We start from the raw sequence: 21,966 nt of genomic DNA on the forward strand, positions 1-21,966 counted from the left end.
AAATACTATTAAATACGATACAATTTTACACAAGATATTTATTTATTTATAGAATGGATATACTTAAACCTTGCTACAACACTTATAGGCAGTGTACCTAATCGTACAGTAGTGTAGTTTTTAGTAAGTTTGGTTCGTTCCACGGGGAATCTTTTTAAACAAAGCTTAACGCTATATTAGTTTACTTTTATAAAAATACAAATATATATATATATATAAGTAATATTATTATTATAAAGGGGGGTTTTTACCGTTTAATGACCGGTTTGACGATTTTAAAACTTTAGTCGCAGTTAAAACCTAATGTAAAATATTAAATAAATAAAAGACTTAATTTAAAGCGTAAAATAAATAACGATAATGAAATTGCAATAAATAAAAGTGCGATAAAATAAAATTGCGATAATTAAAAAATACGATAATTAAAAGTGCGATTAAATAACAATAAATAAAAGTGCGATAATTAGAAGTGCAATTAAATATAAAATAAAGGAAATTAAATATGAAATAAAAGAATTATGCTTATTTAAACTTCCGTAATCATGATGTTTGACGTGTTGATTTTAGTTTTATGCCCATGGGTTAATTGTCCTTTGTCCTGGATTATTTAATATGTCCGTCTGGTTTTTGTCCATAACAGTCCATCAGTCATAAATATAAAGTGCGAGTGTCCTCGTCAAATTATTCTTATACCCGAAGTTAAATATTCCAACTAATTGGGGACTTAAACTGTAACAAGATTTTAATACTTTGTTTAATACTTACACCAGGATGTCGACTGAGTGTAACCCAAGGTTTTAATATTTTGTTATCAATTATACCAAGTGTCCTTGTACATAATTTCACCCCTGTTTTAATTATTCTAGTGGCTATTAATCCATTCCCGTGTCCGGTTAAATGAACGATTATTCGTACATATAAATACCCCGCCCATCGTGTCCGATTGAGTGTATATGGTAATTTATAGGGACGCCCAATTGTAAATCTTTATATTAACATTAACAAACTATCATTTAGTTAAACAAATATAAAGCCCATTAATAGCTCATAGTCTAATTTCCACAAGTGTCGTTCTTTTGTCCAAACCCCAATTATGGTACAAAGCCCAATTACCCAATTTTAATAATTAGCCCAACATCATGATTACTTCGTTTTAAATAAGCATAATAATAACTTAGCTACGAGACATTAATGTAAAAAGGTTGAACATAACTTACAATGATTAAAAATAGCGTAGCGTTACACGGACAGAATTTCGACTTACACCCTTACAACATTCGCTAACATACCCTTATTATTAGGATTTAAAATTAAAATTAAAATTAAAATATAAATTATATATATATTTTTACGTATATATTGAAAGAGAGATAGATTAAGAGTGTGAAAAATGATCAGAATTCGGTTGGCTTTATAGGGACTTTCAGAATTTGGGCCTCCGCGACTCGCGGCCATTTTGGCCTTCAAACTCCGCGAGTCGCGGAGTTTACTTTTACAGCTCACACAAGCTTGGCTCTTTGTTTACCGACGGTTTTAAATATAAATATAATATATTAAATAATTATAAGAATTATTTAAATATTATATTATATTTATGTGCATAGTTGACTTGTAATTTTTAGTCCGTTGCGTCGAGCGTTGAGAGTTTTCTCTGGTCCCGGTTCCGGATTTTCAAACGTCCTTGCGTACGTTTTGAATCTTGTACTCTTGTAATTTCGAGACGTTTCTTGTCAATAATTGGAACCTTTTTTTTATTGTCTTTTGTACTTTTGAGCTTTTTGGTCGTTTGCGTCTTCTATTCGTCGAATCTGTCTTTTGTCTTCACCTTTTATTATTTAAACGAATCTCACTTGTAAATAGAACAATTGCAACTAAAAGTTTGTCTTTCTTGAGGAATAATGCTATGAAATATATGTTCGTTTTTAGCATTATCAAATATTCCCACACTTAAGCGTTGCTTGTCCTCAAGCAATATCGTCTTGAAATACTAGAATCACTTCTTTATTCTTCACACTTTGTACATCAGTGATTTTCTATACGGCGGTATAAACAATGGTAGTAACGATATGGTTTACAGTCCCACATGACTATAAAAATTTAGATCCATTAAGGAAATTGGATCTTTATGAAAACATTTGATCTTTTGAAAATTAAATCTAGTTTTTACCCTAGATAAGTTTTCCGGAATAACCCTTTACCGGTGTTTGCAAAATATTTTTGTGGGTTTGGTGGGTTTCAGATTTGAAAATTTTAGCTCAAAACTTATGGTTTTGTGTCACCCACTTGCTAACCTTGTATTTGGAAAGCAACACGTCCAGTTCACTTGTCCCGTATATTACCTTTCGGTAAACTACAATCCGGTTGTAAAGGAAAGCGTTGAACAAGCAACTGTTAAGGCAATGTCCCCTGACATGCTTTTAATTATGGTCTATAACGTGTCGGACGCAATTACTATCCTTGGTAGGAGCAATAGTAAAGCTCACCCTTATAATTTTTCGGTATGGCACAAGGTCCTGTCTTCGACCATGCTATGCAACCACCGTTCTTACGGTTGACACCCGATTTGGTTCAGGTGACCTAATGAATTCCAGGTGAATTCCTAGGATTTTACTGTAACGACCCAGAAATTTCCGACCAAATTTAAACCTTAAACTCTATATGTTTCCGACACGATAAGCAAAATCTTTAATGTTGAGTCTAGAAAGTTTGAAATCTATATTTAGATAATGAGTTACCCTTTGACCAAGCCTGACGATTCTCGAACAATTATGCGTATTAGATATAATACCTTACATGAACGTATTTTTGTTTAAAGATAAGTTATTATGATTATTATTATATGTATATTATAGAATATATAAAATTTATAAATAATAAGTTATTATATGATTATTAATTACATAATACAAGTTAAAACATAATTGTTTTATTAATCCCATAAATATTATTAATATCAGTATTATTATTAATATATGTATATATATATATGTAATTCGATACAATTAATTTATTATTATTGTTATTATTATCATTATTAATATCATTGAAACTAGTAGTATAATAATAATTTTAATTATCAATATTATTAGAACTTATTACTATCATTTTTATTATAATTGCTATATATATAATTATAATTGGTATTAATAATAATAGAATTAGTAATAATATTTTTTTTTTAAACACGCACACATACAAAAAAATTCAGTTGCATATATATAAATAAAATAAATACATATATATACTGATATATAATTTTATAATACAGTGTATATACATATAAAATACAAATTTGTATATATAAAAATAGGTATAAACATGTATATAAGGGTTTATATAAAAATAAAAAAGAATACGTATTAATGTTGACATCTCAACCAGAACATTAGTCGATTATTATTTCTGTCCAAAATCAAGGTTACAAATCGAATAAAATTTCATTAACAGACAAATCTTTGACAGCAATCTTCATTATCTTTTAGTTTTTTTTTATTATTTATTTTTTTTACCTGCTTGATTTTTCCTGTCACGATATCTGTTATAAAACCCAATCCAATTCATTTTTAAAAGACATCAGTCGATACTCCTTATTGTTAGCAACCACAGAAATCCTTAATAGCTTTAAATGATATTTAATTTTTTTTTAAAAAAAAAATATGAAGAACATGAGCAACGGCTCTGTTCTTGAAACCGAGATACACTGGATTGATTTCCAAAGAAATTTTAAAATGTGTTAAAGTAGTTTGGTACTAAATCTTCCGTTTATGTAAACTGTAAAGTTTCAAGTATCGAATTTTAATATCGAACCTCAATTTCAGGAATCAAACTTTTTATAAAAAAAAAAAAAACAATCGAAGCTTTCTTGATAAAATTCGAACTTATTGTTACGATTTAAGTGAAATAAAGGATTGAGAAAGATTATAAGAAGGATTTAGAACACATTTTATTTTGTAATTATCTTCTGAAACAGCTTCGAATTCAAAAATCAAGTTTGGGGTTTAATGTGTTTTTCACGACGGTATTTTTCAACTATATATTTCTTCTGTTATGAGTAATACAGTCCGTCACTAATCATTTCTATTCCAACTGAAGAACAATAATATTTCAGATAAAATTGTTGTTGTTATTGAGGAGCAAACTGTCGATTAAACTGATGTTGAAGAAGATGAAAAGGAAACAGAAACACGTGTTTTATATAATAGTTTAGGAGATAAATCAGAAAAACAGACGTCAGATAGATGGTTCAGTGTGTTTAGTTTAATCAAGGGGTTGCGGGTTCGAGTCCCGCTCTGGACATTCTTTTTGGAAAAAGCTATAACAGGGGTATACACTTTTAATATTACTATATTTTTTTTTTCCTATTATTATCATTATTAGTTATTATTATTATGTTTATTATTATTATCATAATTATTACTATCATTAAATTTTAGAATTATTATTAGTAGTATTATTATTATTACTATTATTAAGTAACATGATTATTATCATTAACAAGATTTCTATTAATATCATTATTATTATTATAAGTCTCAGTATTAACAATATTATTATTAGAATACTTATTAATAAAGTTATTATCATTATTGTTATTAGTAAATCATTATTATTATCAAAACTATTTTTTTTTCAAAGCAAATAAATATTTTGGTGCATAAAAATATACTTACTACGTACACCATAACTATATTAATGTTTCACATAACTATATATATCAAATCTATTAATATTATAAATACTTACGTATAACAAACTAATAATTTTTAAATATAACACTAAACAATTATATATAACATATAAATTAAAATATAACAAATATATTCGTTCTGTTACGATATTATGTTTTAATATATATATATATATACAAATTATATAGGTTCGTGAATCCGAGGCCAACCTTATACTTGTTCAATGATGTTATATGTATTTTTACTACAAAATACATTAGGTGAGTATATAGCCCCTTTTAAACTTTAAATATTTTTGGGCTGAGAATACATGCGCTGTTTTTATAAATGATTTACGTTATGGACACAAGTGATTAAAAATGATATTCTGCGGATTGATGTGCTAAGTAATTTAGTTATATGTTATAATAGCATGTAAGCGCGAATCCTAAAGATAGATCTATCGGGCTTAACACCCCCATCCAGTAGGCTGCACTAGACATAAGAACTAGTGGGCGGATGTTTAGTACTTCGAGGATTATTTATACACTTGCGAGTGTACGTATCCATCTTTGCGAAGATGACTTATTATATTATTGTTAAGGTTGGTTACTGAGGCCTCAACATAAGCAGAATGATTTTATACACTTGCGAGTGTATTATATTTTTTTATATATGAAATCTTGTGGTCCATAGTTATAACACTGCTAGCATCAAACCTATATATCTCACCAACTTTATGTTGACATTTTAAAGCATGTTATTCTCAGGTACGAATTAAGTCTTCCGCTGTGCATTTGCTCATTTTAAGGACATTACTTGGAGTCGATCAACGCAATGGAACCAGATGTTGATGATTTCGTCCAGGGGGGGTAAGGACGGGTTATTACATGTGGTATCAGAGCGTTGGTCTTAGCGAACCAGGTCTCCCATTAATGTGTCTAACTGATAGTTGTTAGGATACGTTAGTGAGTCTGGACTTTGACCGTGTCTGCCTGTCAAAAGTTTTGCTTATCATTTCTAGTCGGAAATCATCTGCTTATCATCCTTAGGAAAGTGCCTGCCTATTATTCTCAAGTCTAGACACGTCCTACTGCATTTAGTGCATCGATAGTGTATGGACGAAATTCATATCTTAGCGTATCTGATAATTCATATCTTAGCGCATCCGTAGACTTGCTTGTCATATGCCGTAAGATCCTCTGTAGGCTACAAAATCTCTATTATTATAGATATTCTATGAAGTTAGAATATCATTCTATATTCAAAAATCATTTCACGTTAAAGGTTCTTCTCAAATTGTCCTTCTGGTGATGAACCTGAAAGTACTTACCGGCAAACCTGTTCGAGAAACCATTTACCCTCTCATTTCTAGAGTATTCCGTCACGATTATATATTATCCTATATTTCGAATCTTACTCAACCGCTCGTCTCAACCGTCAATCATTCCGTAGTATTAGAAGAAATTAAAATAACTACGCACTCGTGTGACGACTTTGGAGAACCTGGTGCGAAGGTTACGAATACCAGCAGCAGCACCAGCAGCATAATCAATACCACCATTATCGACGTCGACAGTACCCTTATTATCCCTAAACCATAACCGCGCTGTAACTCTCAACATCACAACCTGTACCTAGAATATCAACATTTCACGCCTCAATATTACCATCTGTATTTCGAGTATGATCTTCGTTCTATATATCGTCCTACATCGATTACCTTCGCTTTATGTAACGTTCTACCTCATATATCTCCGTTCGACATGGTGATTATGAAATCTCTAATGTTTTAGAGATCATGTAATCTAGTATTAACGATAAAACAAATGAGTTTAATATTTTATTGACTCATTAAATCCAAGATTTCATCCGTTGAAAATATATATGCAAGTATATTTTCATAAAGATTGTAATTAAAATTTTTTTCGTACAAACTGTTAATGATGAAAATATTTTAACGGGTGGGTAGTACCCGAGGAATATTTGGATTTCACATTAATAAGTTACACTGTACATTTTTCGAATCTGATTCAACGGTCATTTACTATCCTACTTACAACTACCGATATACGTATCCGATCACCACCGAATAACCATTTCCATTTAAATTCCATATTTGGATTTTGATCTATCAAAATTTAACAAGTGGCATAATGAAGAAAACATTGGATATAATAAAATTTGTTAGAAACAAACGGATTAACTAATTGAAATATTGTTAAGATTCCACGCTAACTGTTCCGGCTAACTGTTCCCAGCTAACTGATTAACATTTAATTTATCGCAATTTACATTCTCGCAATTTTATTTATCGTCATTTAATTTCTGTTATTTATTTTTACGCACTTTAAATAACGGGACACGTATGCAAGGTTTCGATTTATCATATCGACCCATCTATATATATATTTCGGAACAACCATAGACACTCTATATGTGAAGGTGGGAGTTGGCTATACAGGGTCGGAGTTGATTCCAAAATATATATATACTTTGAGTTGTGATCGACACCGAGACCGGTACACGGGTCACGATACGTATTATTTAATTCGAATATAATATATTAAATTATACATGAATCATTGAACCATCGGACTATTGGACTGCTAACTTTGGACAATTAAAATGAATTAAATTAAAATATTGATTATAACATATGAAACTAAACAATTCTTCAAGATTGCCACTTGATTCCCTTTTAAACCTCATTCGTATCTTGACGATTACAATTCGCATTCACAACTTTTCATGATTCTTGAAAACGCCTCGATCGAGAAGTTAAACCAGTCGCACCTCGTCTACGGAAGAAAGATTTATGCATATGGTTATGCACCTGAAAACTCTCGAAAACTGAGTCAACACGTAGCAGTGTAAATTCCTTTAGTGTTATTATTACCCAAAATAACTTTGCAATCCCTTTTCAAAATTAGTCAATTTTATCACAGCTCCAGCAAGTTAACCTTGACTTCTCAGAAAGGTTAGTCTCGATATATATACATTATTCTTTCGCCGTCGTTACTGGAGAACCTTTTATATTTCACCATATTACCATCAGCGTTTAATCATCTAAAAACACAATTCCCCCGAAACCACCTCGGTATGATAACCAATGACCTAGATCCGTTAACTTTGAGAATGCTAACGAAGCAGCATGTTGTAGATGGTCTTAATGGCCAAAAGTAGATGATAAAGAAAAGAGGGTTAGGAACGCTCGATAGAAAATTTAGTACCAAAAAGCGGATTATGCGAAACTATGAAGGAAGTCGTAGACAAATCACAAAGAATAAGTTTTCAAAGGATTCAAATGATTCAGTGCCTGCTGAAACCGTTATTGAAAACTCTACTCCTTATTCTAAATCTTTTCAGATGATATTCTTCATCATCATCAAATCCTAGATATTATAAGATATCTTCATATCTTCCGTTAAACATATTCTTAATATTTCTGGAGGTATTTTCAAAACTATTCTTATCTAGGATCATTTATCTCTCCGTAACATTCGCGTTACAACATAAAAGAAACTCTGTTAGTTTCTAAGTTCTAAAACTTTCGAGTTTAAAATAGGAATGTTCTGAAGCAGTGTTGGGAACTGATACATGAATTAGTATAATATAATGAAACTTGATCAACTTCATTATATTACATTAAGTCATGTTGAGTTTCTAATGGAATGTGATGATTCACAGTACCATCATCATGTGCCATGTTACACGGCTCTTATATTCTATCTAATCTCTAAACATATCAAGAAAATATTCTCTTGATAATTCGGTCTTTTCCAGGAAATTATGGTAATTTGACAAATCAAAATCGTACAATTACCATTTCTATCTTAGAGCATCAACTAGGTTCGTTTCGAATTCATACCTACGAATTTCGGAGCATTTCTCGCTTGACTTGAGGACGGGAAGATATAAAACTCAACAACCACCCAGAAATTACAAACCGCGTATATCGATGCAGATAGCAATATAGAGACACGGGAAAACTAGAAACACTATAAACACAAGAGTATAGTAGAAGTAAATAAATTCTTCTGGTGATAGATGAAAAAGAAGAATGACATATGTGAAAATTAATAATATATCAAGGATCAGAATGGAATTTGAGTTGTGGAAAATAAGGAAACGAAGGGGTAGATTTATATTGAATTATCCGACAGAGAAATTGAAACAGATTGCCGCATTAAATCAAAGAAGATCCTGATCGCCGGAGAATCAAATCTTATTACATAAGATTTTCTTTAAATCCCTTAAATCTCGGAAGTCAATAGTAAATACGTCATCGGTTGAGACGAATATATTTATTCATTTCATTTCACTATTTTGTGATAGCTTCACTCGTACGCTTCACGTAATCGAATCGTTTTATCTATATCTCTCAATAATGATAAAACTTCATATTTACATCATATTTGTCATGAAACCATTCCTGTTGTTATTTATGACGACCTCTATCAAATTTCAGGGACGAAATTTCTTTAACAGGTGGGTACTGTAACGACCCAGAAATTTCCGACCAAATTTAAACCTTAAACTCTATATGTTTCCGACACGATAAGCAAAATCTTTAATGTTGAGTCTAGAAAGTTTGAAATCTATATTTAGATAATGAGTTACCCTTTGACCAAGCCTGACGATTCTCTAACAATTATGAGTATTAGATATAATACCTTACATGAACGTATTTTTGTTTAAAGATAAGTTATTATGATTATTATTATATGTATATTGTAGAATATATAAAATTTATAAATAATAAGTTATTATATGATTATTAATTACATAATACAAGTTAAAACATAATTGTTTTATTAATCCCATAAATATTATTAATATCAGTATTATTATTAATATATGTATATATATATATATATGTAATTCGATACAATTAATTTATTATTATTGTTATTATTATCATTATTAATATCATTGAAACTAGTAGTATAATAATAATTTTAATTATCAATATTATTAGAACTTATTACTATCATTTTTATTATAATTGCTATATATATATAATTATAATTGGTATTAATAATAATAGAATTAGTAATAATATTTTTTTTTTAAACACGCACACATACAAAAAAATTCAGTTGCATATATATAAATAAAATAAATACATATATATACTGATATATAATTTTATAATACAGTGTATATACATATAAAATACAAATTTGTATATATAAAAATAGGTATAAACATGTATATAAGGGTTTATATAAAAATAAAAAAGAATACGTATTAATGTTGACATCTCAACCAGAACATTAGTCGATTATTATTTCTGTCCAAAATCAAGGTTACAAATCGAATAAAATTTCATTAACAGACAAATCTTTGACAGCAATCTTCATTATCTTTTAGTTTTTTTTTTATTATTTATTTTTTTTACCTGCTTGATTTTTCCTGTCACGATATCTGTTATAAAACCCAATCCAATTCATTTTTAAAAGACATCAGTCGATACTCCTTATTGTTAGCAACCACAGAAATCCTTAATAGCTTTAAATGATATTTAATTTTTTTTTTAAAAAATATGAAGAACATGAGCAACGGCTCTGTTCTTGAAACCGAGATACACTGGATTGATTTCCAAAGAAATTTTAAAATGTGTTAAAGTAGTTTGGTACTAAATCTTCCGTTTATGTAAACTGTAAAGTTTCAAGTATCGAATTTTAATATCGAACCTCAATTTCAGGAATCAAACTTTTTATAAAAAAAAAAAAAAACAATCGAAGCTTTCTTGATAAAATTCGAACTTATTGTTACGATTTAAGTGAAATAAAGGATTGAGAAAGATTATAAGAAGGATTTAGAACACATTTTATTTTGTAATTATCTTCTGAAACAGCTTCGAATTCAAAAATCAAGTTTGGGGTTTAATGTGTTTTTCACGACGGTATTTTTCAACTATATATTTCTTCTGTTATGAGTAATCCAGTCCGTCACTAATCATTTCTATTCCAACTGAAGAACAATAATATTTCAGATAAAATTGTTGTTGTTATTGAGGAGCAAATTGTCGATTAAACTGATGTTGAAGAAGATGAAAAGGAAACAGAAACACGTGTTTTATATAATAGTTTAGGAGATAAATCAGAAAAACAGACGTCAGATAGATGGTTCAGTGTGTTTAGTTTAATCAAGGGGTTGCGGGTTCGAGTCCCGCTCTGGACATTCTTTTTGGAAAAAGCTATAACAGGGGTATACACTTTTAATATTACTATATTTTTTTTTCCTATTATTATCATTATTAGTTATTATTATTATGTTTATTATTATTATCATAATTATTACTATCATTAAATTTTAGAATTATTATTAGTAGTATTATTATTATTATTATTACTATTATTAAGTAACATGATTATTATCATTAACAAGATTTCTATTAATATCATTATTATTATTATAAGTCTCAGTATTAACAATATTATTATTAGAATACTTATTAATAAAGTTATTATCATTATTGTTATTAGTAAATCATTATTATTATCAAAACTATTTTTTTTTCAAAGCAAATAAATATTTTGGTGCATAAAAATATACTTACTACGTACACCATAACTATATTAATGTTTCACATAACTATATATATCAAATCTATTAATATTATAAATACTTACGTATAACAAACTAATAATTTTTAAATATAACACTAAATAATTATATATAACATATAAATTAAAATATAACAAATATATTCGTTCTGTTACGATATTATGTTTTAATATATATATATATATACAAATTATATAGGTTCGTGAATCCGAGGCCAACCTTATACTTGTTCAATGATGTTATATGTATTTTTACTACAAAATACATTAGGTGAGTATATAGTCCCTTTTAAACTTTAAATATTTTTGGGCTGAGAATACATGCGCTGTTTTTATAAATGATTTACGTTATGGACACAAGTGATTAAAAATGATATTCTGCGGATTGATGTGCTAAGTAATTTAGTTATATGTTATAATAGCATGTAAGCGCGAATCCTAAAGATAGATCTATCGGGCTTAACACCCCCATCCAGTAGGCTGCACTAGACATAAGAACTAGTGGGCGGATGTTTAGTACTTCGAGGATTATTTATACACTTGCGAGTGTACGTATCCATCTTTGCAAAGATGACTTATTATATTATTGTTAAGGTTGGTTACTGAGGCCTCAACATAAGCAGAATGATTTTATACACTTGCGAGTGTATTATATTTTTTATATATGAAATCTTGTGGTCCATAGTTATAACACTGCTAGCATCAAACCTATATATCTCACCAACTTTATGTTGACATTTTAAAGCATGTTATTCTCAGGTACGAATTAAGTCTTCCGCTGTGCATTTGCTCATTTTAAGGACATTACTTGGAGTCGATCAACGCAATGGAACCAGATGTTGATGATTTCGTCCAGGGGGTAAGGACGGGTTATTACATTTACGTTCAATGGTAATGAACGCTTTGAAAATAAGGTTTTCAGAAAATAAATCGGTTTGTAATTTTGATCAAAATATTTTCTCGTTCAAGCTCGAGTTTAGATATCATTGAATTCCATGAGTTTGAATTCTCAATCTTTAAGGTCAATCTCTAGGATTGAGTAATATCAGGCTTAAAAGCTGATTTTTAATCTTTAAGGAGATTATCCTTTCTGGGGATCTGATTCATTAGTCTTATCCAGCTAATTTGCATGGTGCCCCCCCATTGTACGAGATAAATCCTTCTCATGGTTAGGATAAATCTGACCACTTGGCGACCCTGTTTAATGCTGAGGTCCGTGGATTTCCTGCTGATTTTAGTGATGACTTTTCTCGATTTTTCGTCAACCTACAGCTGGTCTGGACGACAACTTCATGACCTAAATCAAGAAGCGCGTGTCTTTTTCGAAAGACTTTACTTCCTTTTAATGATGGAATTGATTCATCGTGTAGATCCATCTTTTCTTTTCTTTCATCGGGTAAAACAGTTTAGTTTAGTCCAAAGCAAAAGTATTTTCAGTTATTTGTTACAGATATATGTGACATATGTTTAAGATAACTTGGTAAATTTTTCCCACACTTGGCTTTTATTTTCCTTTTTATCGTCCTCTATTCCATTTTAAATGAATTTTAACATTTTAGTTTGTTTCTCAATTTATGTCCTTTCCGAGGTAACAATAATTTCGGTGTTAACACCTAGTCTTGAAAATCCCGAATTAGAAGTTCTAAATGAATCGGCCATACAAGACAACTTTCCTGATGAATATCTATTGAAGATAGATTATAAAGAAATCCCATGGTTTGCAGACTATGCAAACTACTTAGTATGTGGATTCCTTGAAAAAGGATTATCGTACCAAAGACGAAAGAAATTAATTCTTATAATTATTTAATATATTATATTTATATTTAAAACCGTCGGTAAACAAAGAGCCAAGCTTGTGTGAGCTGTAAAAGTAAACTCCGCGACTCGCGGAGTTTGAAGGCCAAAATGGCCGCGAGTCGCGGAGGCCCAAATTCTGAAAGTCCCTATAAAGCCAACCGAATTCTGATCATTTTTCACACTCTTAATCTATCTCTCTTTCAATATATACGTAAAAATATATATATAATTTATATTTTAATTTTAATTTTAATTTTAAATCCTAATAATAAGGGTATGTTAGCGAATGTTGTAAGGGTGTAAGTCGAAATTCTGTCCGTGTAACGCTACGCTATTTTTAATCATTGTAAGTTATGTTCAACCTTTTTACATTAATGTCTCGTAGCTAAGTTATTATTATGCTTATTTAAAACGAAGTAATCATGATGTTGGGCTAATTATTAAAATTGGGTAATTGGGCTTTGTACCATAATTGGGGTTTGGACAAAAGAACGACACTTGTGGAAATTAGACTATGAGCTATTAATGGGCTTTATATTTGTTTAACTAAATGATAGTTTGTTAATGTTAATATAAAGATTTACAATTGGGCGTCCCTATAAATTACCATATACACTCAATCGGACACGATGGGCGGGGTATTTATATGTACGAATAATCGTTCATTTAACCGGACACGGGAATGGATTAATAGCCACTAGAATAATTAAAACAGGGGTGAAATTATGTACAAGGACACTTGGTATAATTGATAACAAAATATTAAAACCTTGGGTTACACTCAGTCGACATCCTGGTGTAAGTATTAAACAAAGTATTAAAATCTTGTTACAGTTTAAGTCCCCAATTAGTTGGAATATTTAACTTCGGGTATAAGAATAATTTGACGAGGACACTCGCACTTTATATTTATGACTGATGGACTGTTATGGATAAAAACCAGACGGACATATTAAATAATCCAGGACAAAGGACAATTAATCCATGGGCATAAAACTAAAATCAACACGTCAAACATCATGATTACGGAAGTTTAAATAAGCATAATTCTTTTATTTCATATTTAATTTCCTTTATTTTATATTTAATTGCACTTCTAATTATCGCACTTTTATTTATTGTTATTTAATCGCACTTTTAATTATCGTATTTTTTAATTATCGCAATTTTATTTTATCGCACTTTTATTTATTGCAATTTCATTATCGTTATTTATTTTACGCTTTAAATTAAGTATTTTATTTATTTAATATTTTACATTAGGTTTTAACTGCGACTAAAGTTTTAAAATCGACAAACCGGTCATTAAACGGTAAAAACCCCCCTTTATAATAATAATATTACTTATATATATATTTGTATTTTTATAAAAGTAAACTAATATAGCGTTAAGCTTTGTTTAAAAAGATTCCCCGTGGAACGAATCGGACTTACTAAAAACTACACTACTGTACGATTAGGTACACTGCCTATAAGTGTTGTAGCAAGGTTTAAGTATATCCATTCTATAAATAAATAAATATCTTGTGTAAAATTGTATCGTATTTAATAGTATTTTCTGTAAAAATAAGCTATTTTATATACTACTCTGCTAAAACATCAAGTATTTTTGGCGCCGCTGTCGGGGACCCTGGTAAGTATTCCCGCCTGTCACGCGGGTGACCCGGGTTCGATCCCCGACAGCGGCGCCAAAAATACTTCATGTTTTAGTAGAGTAGTATATAAAATAGCTTATTTTTACAGAAAATACTATTAAATACGATACAATTTTACACAAGATATTTATTTATTTATAGAATGGATATACTTATACCTTGCTACAACACTTATAGGCAGTGTACCTAATCGTACAGTAGTGTAGTTTTTAGTGAGTCCGGTTCGTTCCACGGGGAATCTTTTTAAACAAAGCTTAACGCTATATTAGTTTACTTTTATAAAAATACAAATATATATATATATAAGTAATATTATTATTATAAAGGGGGGTTTTTACCGTTTAATGACCGGTTTGTCGATTTTAAAACTTTAGTCGCAGTTAAAACCTAATGTAAAATATTAAATAAATAAAAGACTTAATTTAAAGCGTAAAATAAATAACGATAATGAAATTGCAATAAATAAAAGTGCGATAAAATAAAATTGCGATAATTAAAAAATACGATAATTAAAAGTGCGATTAAATAACAATAAATAAAAGTGCGATAATTAGAAGTGCAATTAAATATAAAATAAAGGAAATTAAATATGAAATAAAAGAATTATGCTTATTTAAACTTCCGTAATCATGATGTTTGACGTGTTGATTTTAGTTTTATGCCCATGGGTTAATTGTCCTTTGTCCTCGATTATTTAATATGTCCGTCTGGTTTTTGTCCATAACAGTCCATCAGTCATAAATATAAAGTGCGAGTGTCCTCGTCAAATTATTCTTATACCCGAAGTTAAATATTCCAACTAATTGGGGACTTAAACTGTAACAAGATTTTAATACTTTGTTTAATACTTACACCAGGATGTCGACTGAGTGTAACCCAAGGTTTTAATATTTTGTTATCAATTATACCAAGTGTCCTTGTACATAATTTCACCCCTGTTTTAATTATTCTAGTGGCTATTAATCCATTCCCGTGTCCGATTAAATGAACGATTATTCGTACATATAAATACCCCGCCCATCGTGTCCGATTGAGTGTATATGGTAATTTATAGGGACGCCCAATTGTAAATCTTTATATTAACATTAACAAACTATCATTTAGTTAAACAAATATAAAGCCCATTAATAGCTCATAGTCTAATTTCCACAAGTGTCGTTCTTTTGTCCAAACCCCAATTATGGTACAAAGCCCAATTACCCAATTTTAATAATTAGCCCAACATCATGATTACTTCATTTTAAATAAGCATAATAATAACTTAGCTACGAGACATTAATGTAAAAAGGTCGAACATAACTTACAATGATTAAAAATAGCGTAGCGTTACACGGACAGAATTTCGACTTACACCCTTACAACATTCGCTAACATAACCTTATTATTAGGATTTAAAATTAAAATATAAATTATATATATATTTTTACGTATATATTGAAAGAGAGATAGATTAAGAGTGTGAAAAATGATCAGAATTCGGTTGGCTTTATAGGGACTTTCAGAATTTGGGCCTCCGCGACTCGCGGCCATTTTGGCCTTCAAACTCCGCGAGTCGCGGAGTTTACTTTTACAGCTCACACAAGCTTGGCTCTTTGTTTACCGACGGTTTTAAATATAAATATAATATATTAAATAATTATAAGAATTATATAAATATTATATTATATTTATGTGCATAGTTGACTTGTAATTTTTAGTCCGTTGCGTCGAGCGTTGAGAGTTGACTCTGGTCCCGGTTCCGGATTTTTGAACGTCCTTGCGTACAATTTAATATCTTGTACTTTGCGTTTTGAATCTTGTACTCTTGTAATTTCGAGACGTTTCTTGTCAATAATTGGAACCTTTTTTTATTGTTTTTTGTACTTTTGAGCTTTTTGGTCGTTTGCGTCTTCAATTCGTCGAATCTGTCTTTTGTCTTCACCTTTTATTATTTAAACGAATCTCACTTGTAAATAGAACAATTGCAACTAAAAGTTTGTCTTTCTTGAGGAATAATGCTATGAAATATATGTTCGTTTTTAGCATTATCATATTCATACACTTTTGAAAGACTTCAAGACACTTATCAAAATACTTCTACTTAACAAAAATGCTTACAATTACATCCTCGTTCAGTTTCATCAACAATTCTACTCGTATGCACCCGTATTCGTACTCGTACAATACACAACTTTTAGATGTATGTACTATTGGTATATACACTCCAATGATCAGCTCTTAGCAGCTCATGTGAGTCACCTAACACATATGGGAACCATCATTTGGCAACTAGCATGAAATATCTCATAAAATTACAAAAATATTAGTAATCATTCATGACTTATTTACATGAAAACAAAATTACATATCCTTTATATCTAATCCATACACCAACGACCAAAAACACCTACAAACACTTTCATTCTTGAATTTTCTTCATCTAATTGATCTCTCTCAAGTTCTATCTTCAAGTTCTAAGTGTTCTTCATAAATTCCAAAAGTTCTAGTTTCATAAAATCAAGAATACTTCCAAGATTGCAAGTTTACTTCCAAGTTTTCTAAATCCATTCCAAGTAATCATCCAAGATCAAGAAACCTTTGTTACTTATAGTAGGTTATCTTTCTAATACAAGGTAATAATCATATTCAAACTTTAATTCAATTTCTATAACTATAACAATCTTATTTCGAGTGGAAATCTTACTTGAAATTGTTTTCGTGTCATGATTCTGCTTCAAGAACTTTCAAGCCATCCAAGGATCCTTTGAATCTAGATCTATTTTTCTCATTTCCAGTAGGTTTATCCAAGGAACTTGAGGTAGTAATGATGTTCATAACATCATTCGATTAATACATATAAAGCTATCTTATTCGAAGGTTTAAACTTGTAATCACTAGAACATATTTTAGTTAATTCTAAACTTGTTCGCAAATAAAAGTTAATCCTTCTAACATGACTTTTAAAATCAACTAAACACATGTTCTATATCTATATGATATGCTAACTTAATGATTTAAAACCTGGAAACACGAAAAACACCGTAAAACCGGATTTACGCCGTCGTAGTAACACCGCGGGCTGTTTTGGGTTAGTTAATTAAAAACTATGATAAACTTTGATTTAAAAGTTGTTATTCTGGGAAAATGATTTTTATTATGAACATGAAACTATATCCAAAAATTATGGTTAAACTCAAAGTGGAAGTATGTTTTCTAAAATGGTCATCTAGACGTCGTTCTTTCGACTTAAATGACTACCTTTACAAAAATGACTTGTAACTTATTTTTCCAACAATAAACCTATACTTTTTATGTATAGATTCATAAAATATAGTTCAATATGAAACCATAGCAATTTGATTCACTCAAAACGGATTTAAAATGAAGAAGTTATGGGTAAAACAAGATTGGATAATTTTTCTCAATTTAGCTACGTGAAAATTGGTAACAAATCTATTCCAACCATAACTTAATCAACTTGTATTGTATATTATGTAATCTTGAGATACCATAGACACATATACAATGTTTCGACCTATCATGTCGACACATCTATATATATTTCGGAACAACCATAAACACTCTATATGTGAATGTTGAAGTTAGCTATACAGGGTTGAGGTTGATTCCAAAATATATATAGTTTGAGTTGTGATCAATACTGAGATACGTATACACTGGGTCGTGGATTGATTCAAGATAATATTTATCGATTTATTTCTGTAGATCTAACTGTGAACAACTAGTTGTACGTTACTAACAAGGACAGCTGACTTAATAAACTTAAAACATCAAAATATATTAAAAGTGTTGTAAATATATTTTGAAAATACTTTGATATATATGTATATATTGTTATAGGTTCGTGAATCAACCAGTGGCCAAGTCTTACTTCCCGACGAAGTAAAAATCTATGAAAGTGAGTTATAGTCCCACTTTTAAAATCTAATATTTTTTGGGATGAGAATACATGCAGGTTTTATAAATGATTTACAAAATAGACACAAGTACGTGAAACTACATTCTATGGTCGAATTATAGAAATCGAATATGCCCCTTTTTATTAAGTCTGGTAATCTAAGAATTAGGGAACAGACATCCTAATTGACGTGAATCCTAAAGATAGATCTATTGGGCCTAACAAACCCCATCCAAAGTACCGGATGCTTTAGTACTTCAAAATTTATATCATATCCGAAGGGTATCCCGGAATGATGGGGATATTCTTAAATATTCATCTTGTTAATGTCGGTTACCAGGTGTTCACCATATGAATGATTTTTATCTCTATGTATGGGATGTGTATTGAAATATGAAATCTTGTGGTCTATTGTTACGATTTGATATACATAGGTTAAACCTATAACTCACCAATATTTTTGTTGACGTTTAAAGCATGTTTATTCTCAGGTGAATACTAAGAGCTTCCGCTGTTGCATACTAAAATAAGGACAAGATTTGGAGTCCATGTTTGTATGATATTGTGTAAAAACTGCATTCAAGAAACTAATTTCGATGTAACATATTTGTATTGTAAACCATTATGTAATGGTCGTGTGTAAACAGGATATTTTAGATTATCATTATTTGATAATCTACGTAAAGCTTTTTAAACCTTTATTTATGAAATAAAGGTTATGGTTTGTTTTAAAAATGAATGCAGACTTTGAAAAACGTCTCATATAGAGGTCAAAACCTCGCAACGAAATCAATTAATATGGAACGTATTTAATCAATAAGAACGGGACATTTCAGTTGGTATCCGAGCGTTGGTCTTAGAGAACCAGAAATTTGCATTAGTGTGTCTTATCGAGTTTGTTAGGATGCATTAGTGAGTCTGGACTTCGACCGTGTTTTCTTTAAAAATGATTGCTTAACATTTTTGTTGGAAACTATATATTATTAACATGTATATATTATGTGATATATTAATCTCTTAACATGTTTGATATTGTGTGATAGATGTCTACCTCTAGCACAAATCCCATTGACTCACCTAATAATAACGAAGAGTCGAATATATATTGGACTGATTCACAAGTTCCCGAAGAAGAACCGGAAGAAGAACCAAAACCGGAAGAAGAATCAGAACCAGAAGAGGAGGAACCGAAGGAGGAAATAGAACCGGTGGGGGAAATAATAAAACGGTTAAGTAAAAGAAAATCCTCAATCAACCGACCAAGGTTAATTACGGTCAATGGTGTTTCCGCCAAGGAAGCAAAATATTGGGAGGATTACCAATTCTACGATGAATCGGATTCCGACGAGAATTCCGATGATGTTATAGAAATTACCCCAACTGAATTTAAAAAGGCAAAAGAAAATAATAAGGGAAAGGGCATAAAAATAAAGAAATCTAATTCGAACCCCGATGAACTTTATATGTATCGTCAACCCCCGAAGCCCTTAAGTTGTAACAATGACCCGGGAACCTCTAAACCACCAGGTTTTTCTAAACCGTTGTGGAAAACGACAACTCGTATTAGGGGAACATCATATATCCCTAGAAACTTGGCAAAACGAACCAAAACCGAAGAAGAAGAAACGAGCGAGTCGGAATAAGATAGTTTTATTCGTGTGGTGTAATATATGTAATATAGTGGGCTTATGCTTTATGATATATGTAAAAATTGCTTGTATTAATAAGTATTTTTTTTATGAATCTAACTCTTGTCTATTTTACAGTATAAAAACACAAAATGGATAGACAACCCAATATTTTAAGAGACCTACCCGGAGACATGATTGATGAAATCTTGTCTAGAGTCGGTCAGAATTCTTCGGCACAACTATTTACGGCGAAATCAGTTTGTAAGACATTCGAAGAACGTTCCAAGAATGTCTTGGTTTATAAGAGACTTTCGTTTGAAAGATGGGGGATATCACATTGGGAAACCCATAAGTTACGATGTGTTTACTTTGATGCATATATTGCGGGGAACCCAAATGCTATTTTACGCAACGGGTTAAGAAATTATTTTGACTCAATGTATCCGAATATAGGACTTCATGATTTAGAAAAAGCGGCTAACATGCAACATAAAGAAGCATGCTATGCTTACGGGTTAGTAATGTTCGCTTCTCACCAAAGTGAGAAAAAGAACATCGGGCTACAACTATTAAACAAAACGTTCCCACAAGTGACGGAGTCGGTAATTGGGGTAAGAAATGAGGTTTTTAGGTTATTACGAGACTGTTGGTCATTACCTAACCCTCGTCCCTTTGACGACGTTACAACACGCTGTCTTATCAACGGCCATAACAGTTATGTTCCACAAGACCAAGGATGGGAAGTAGTCCTAGTAAAACCAGAATGCATGACTTGTTTCTGGACGTATGAATTACGTGTCTTTATTGCCTTTGCTGAACGACTTGTGTACTAGCTAGAATTATCTTCACAAGTATCTTGTATCAAAGTTATTGTGTGCTATATTTCATGCTTTATGTAAAATAAGCGGTATTGTAAGTTTGTAAAATATTGTATAAAAGTTTGAACGCGAAATATTATTATAATCAGTTTTTCATATAGATTTGTAGTAGTTGAATTGTATATTAGCTACTAAGTATGAACTTAACGGGTAGGTACTACCCGAATTTAAACTTATAAAACGCTAATATGAAGAAAAAGCTTTTATAAATGAGTTCATATTATGCTACGAAATACTATTAACTACTCTTAATATTCTGTATGATTAACTTGTTCCATTTGACTATTTTGAAGGAAATGGCACCGACTACTCGACACACCGTGAATATGAATGAAGAGGAATTCCGTACTTTTCTAACTTCAAACATAGCCGCAGTACAGGCTGCGCTACATACCAACAATAACCTTGGATCTAGCAGTACAAGAAATCGTGTAGGATGCACCTACAAAGAATTCACTGCCTACAAACCTTTGGAATTTGATGGAACCGAAGGACCGATCAGATTGAAACGGTGGACCGAGAAGGTCGAATCGGTGTTTGCCATAAGTAAGTGTACTGAAGAGGACAAAGTGAAGTACACTACGCATACCTTCACATGATCTGCATTAACATGGTGGAATACCTATCTAGAGCAAGTGGGCAAAAGATGATGCGTACGCACTACCGTGGTCAGCATTCAAGCACTTGATGAACGAGAAGTACCGTCCCAGAACCGAGGTCAATAAGCTCAAGACAGAACTTAGAGGGTTACGAACCCAAGGATTTGATATTACCACGTACGAAAGACGATTCACAGAATTGTGCCTATTGTGTCCGGGAGCGTTCGAAGATGAGGAAGAGAAGATCGACGCGTTTGTGAAAG

The sequence above is a fragment of the Rutidosis leptorrhynchoides genome, chromosome 7 (genome assembly GCF_046630445.1).
Source record: "Rutidosis leptorrhynchoides isolate AG116_Rl617_1_P2 chromosome 7, CSIRO_AGI_Rlap_v1, whole genome shotgun sequence".
NCBI classification, from domain to species: Eukaryota; Viridiplantae; Streptophyta; class Magnoliopsida; order Asterales; family Asteraceae; genus Rutidosis; species Rutidosis leptorrhynchoides.